Source organism: Zingiber officinale, chromosome 5B, assembly GCF_018446385.1.
Source record: "Zingiber officinale cultivar Zhangliang chromosome 5B, Zo_v1.1, whole genome shotgun sequence".
NCBI classification, from domain to species: domain Eukaryota; kingdom Viridiplantae; phylum Streptophyta; class Magnoliopsida; order Zingiberales; family Zingiberaceae; genus Zingiber; species Zingiber officinale.
The window spans coordinates 94357949-94361992 of record NC_055995.1 but is presented as its reverse complement, the minus strand read 5'-3'; the positions used below and the strand labels follow the sequence as shown (position 1 = coordinate 94361992).

Genomic DNA, 4044 nt, shown 5'->3' with positions numbered 1-4044 from the left:
TAATTAGACCCGGGGTTGCAAATCCCGAATTTAGTAAGGTTTACTAGGTTATCTAAACCTAGGGACCGACTATGGGAGCCCAGCCCAGTGGATATCTAATCCTGTACAGTGCCACTGAAAATAAAATACTGAACATAACTACTAATTGCTTATTTTGCTATTTCTAGGTTATCTGAACCTAGAGCTAGGTTATCTAAACCTAGAGGCGACTGTGGGAGCCCACCCATTGGACCGTAGTCCCATGTAAGCTGTAGTAAGGCTAACTAAGCTATTTTAAATGCTTCTATTACATTTTCTGAGCTATTAAAGATACTTAAGTTACATTTTACTGAGCTAATCATTTAATCGAACATCTAGTGTGCTTAAACTCTCCCCTCTATTAGGGAGACTACCTCTAGGCACCCGACAACATCTAAAATCTCCAACTGAAGGGGAAAAGACGTGTCCGGCCCATCCAAAGGTACTCACTAAATCCCTAAACCTGCGAGGAGGGTTAAATACACCCTATGTGTCCGAAAAATCTGCATATAACTAAACTAATGCATAGAAAACCAAACGGAGCTACTTATACTGCAGGTGAGGGGTTTCTTACCTCGTACGCTAATTTCCTTACAATACTATTCGCTAGAATTCCGGTGGAGACGACTTCTCGCGTCTAAGCGTTCCTCTCGCGGAGGGGAGCGTCCTCATGCCCTTGATGTTGCCGGGAGGTGCTCCTAGAAGCCTTTGGCTTGATGCGCCGAGAGAGGGAGGAGAGGAAGGGGCGGCGTGAGGTTAGGTCTCGGTGGAGAAGTTGTCGAACCAAACCAAATTAAATAATCCAAACCCCACTTAAACTTCCTATTTATATTAAGTGGGTACTTTGGCCCAACTCTAATATAAATTAAATTGAATCCTCTTTCCTTCAGCACGGCCCTGCTGGGTTCACCGGTTACTAAGGCTAACTAAAAGTTATCGGATCTGAGGGGTTCCGGGTTCGATTCCCGCCTAAGCTATTTTGCGGTTCTAATTATTTTTGCCGCTTCCGCAACTCGGAAAATTCCGGAAAAATATCTAAAAATCCCAGAAAAATCATAGAATATTTATAATGCAGTTTCGAGAATTTTCGGGCGTTACACTTATGGAGGAGTCGCCTCTCCTTTCAAGGAAGTACTCAAGATGTCCGTGAATGGGTTACCCCTATCACTAGGGCCACTCGAGTGTATGATCTAGGTATTCCCTCTACGAGGTTGACAATTCCCACACAATCAATCAACACGATAAAGAGATCGAGTAGTCGAAACAAAACAAGCGAAATCATCCAATGAATATAAGCATAGTATGAGTCTTACATCAAAATCAATCCACAATTACTCCCTCATCGTAGAACAAGGACTCTACTCCATAGATGTTGGAGATAAACCCGAAGACATGATGTATATAAACATACAAATTCTCAACACGATGAGAGAAGGAAGAAGTATGCTTATCCAACGACGACGAGTGATCTTCGAATCCAATCCTTTGCTTCTGGAGTTGATGTGGTGATGAAAGATCGCTAGACCGATGTTCTGAACGGCGTGGAACGACACCAGAGTGATTCTCCTGTTGACAGCTCGTCTCCCGGCTCTCCCCCCCCCCCCTCGGAAAAAGGGTTAAAACTCCTTTTATAGGCTAGGGCGCAGCGCTCGGCACGACCATGCAAGGATGGCACGACCATGCCCTTTCTTGGCTCTGGGTGCTCTGCACGGTCGTGCCAATAGGCACGGGCGTGTAATACTGGGACTCGGCTCTGGGGACATGGTCGTGCAGGGTTGTATAGCCGTGTGCTGCTTGGTCTCGATCATGGGGGGCACGACCGTGCAAGGATGCACGGTCATGCTCTGATCTGCCTCTGGGTTGCCCGCACGGTCGTGCAAGGGTTGCACGGCCGTGCACTTCTCCTCTTCTGTTTGGCCACACAGCCGTGTAAGGTTTGCACGATCGTGTTCTCTGGCTCGCTCCGGTGCGTCGACAAATGCTGTTTTCCCTCCGAAAGTTGTCCCTGTCAACACAAAATCAAACAAAGAGCATATATCCGTACAAAAGAGTATATATGATGAGTATATGATAAAAGTGGCGATTATACAAAGAATATGTACGTATAAAGCAAGTGAATGTGCGTAAAAACATACATAAACCATCATAATATTTACACACATCAGTCCTCAAGGTACCTAACCTTCGGTAGCTAATCAGACTCGTTCAAGAGCGATGTCCAATCAGATAATAGATAGGATTTATCCAGCTCACCGTTGAAGTGTTCCCCTTAGTCCAATGACCTGATATTCCATTTTAGCATTTTGCGTAACCGCTGCCAGAGAATCAAGAAAATATTCCCTATGTTGTACGTACGTTGGAAGTTTTCGTCTTGCAAGCTCAAAGATGGTGGGTTCAATTTAGGAAAGCCTGTTGAGTGTCAGAATAGTTGATTCTATTTTAATAACGCATTCATATTCGTACAAAGATGAAAAATAGCACTATATAAGGGGTTTCCTTCTAAAGGTGTAGGTATGCTACACTATCAGAATTCACTAATCATTGCCACTGTCCTTCACTTTTCAGCTCATTGTCTAACTTGAGCATCGGAGTGCCTGTGCCAAGTATCATTCCCTAGCCTGATCACTGACGTTTCATTCATCCTTCGTTCTTCTTTGACATACAAGCTCGCTCATGGCACCAGGTTCTATATATACACACACTAACTATTACAAACCAAACACTAAGTTAACGTAATTGGTTTATAATAGTTAATACACACAATTCGAACTGCTATAGGAACTGAATTAATTTGGAATAGATAACCATGGTTAAAAATGTAACTAAATGAATTAAATATTTATGGGTAATTTTTTTTCTTGGGTTGTTTATGTTTGTTAACCTACACAAAATCAGTTTATAAATAAAAAAATTGAACATTTGTAATATTAAACTGTTTATCGTCCAAATAAATTTTAAAATATAAACAATTTAAATAATCAAACCAGATTGAATTAAAAACAAGATCAGGCTAAAATTAAGCTTAAATACCTCTTTACAATCCTACTTCTCTCCGTTTGTTATTTGATCCTATTGGCAAAAGCAAAAGTGACACTATAGAGATGGTTGACCTTCAACTTTAATAAAACTTTAATAAAGAGAAGGAGAAAAGAAAAACAAATGGGGAGATCCTAGACTCAAAAGATGACGACGGTATGTTCAATCTCCCAAAAGAAGAAAAGCAACACATAATAGAAGGTTGAAAGGAAAGACAAGAAATCAAACAAACCAAATTGCATGTGATGCAATAGAGCCCTCGCTTGTCTTCTAACCCTTTCCTCTCTCTAGCTAGCTTTCGAGGAGAAGACTCCTAGGAATCCATGGGTCCCTAATTCGAAATTAGGACGGGACTACGAACCCCTTTGGTCGCATCCATGTCTTCAATTTTCACAAGTGGCTGCATAGAATGTCGAAAGTCCTCAGCCGGCAAGCTTTCCTCATGGCTTTCGAAACTACCCCTCGAGAACTATTTCATGTTAGGGAGCTCCAGTTACAATTTGGAACTCACTATGTGGGGCAACTTAAATGTGTGTCTGGCCTTGAAGAAATTAATTCATACCAAGTCCATCAAGAAATTATATATACATATCATCAGTTAATTGATATTGAGTCGGTTTGGATTGGTGCTTTAATTTGTTTCAAAAGACAGTGATTGCAGTTGGCAGATGTACATGTTCTCCGGTTTGTAATTTGTGGTATGGCCCGGTCCGGGCGGAGTTGTAATTATGATCGATTGGCCATAATGATGCCTTGGCTGCTTTCCTTCTCTTCTCTAGGACATCAAAAGTGTACTCTACCAAGTTTTGCACTCTCATTCAACCTCCTCGCTTGCCCGTGTGATTGCCCCCCCTCCATCGTGCGAGACCGGACCCATGGACCTCCCTAATTCACTCAACCTTCTTAGATTAACTTTCTACCACAAACAAACAAACAAACAAACAAATAAAAAATAAGCATTGAATTTGATAGAAAATTTGGATTGGACGG

The 4044-nt window shown here is 41.9% G+C and overlaps 1 long non-coding RNA gene across 1 annotated transcript; it reads right to left on the bottom strand.

Moving 5' to 3' along the window:
* Positions 1–1310: 1310 nt before the first annotated feature.
* LOC121987643 lies at positions 1311–3592 on the bottom strand. The gene is made up of 2 exons (XR_006113682.1): positions 3287–3592; positions 1311–2023 (listed from the first exon to the last, which is right to left on the bottom strand). It is a non-coding gene; the product is annotated as an uncharacterized LOC121987643 (long non-coding RNA).
* Positions 3593–4044: the final 452 nt, after the last annotated feature.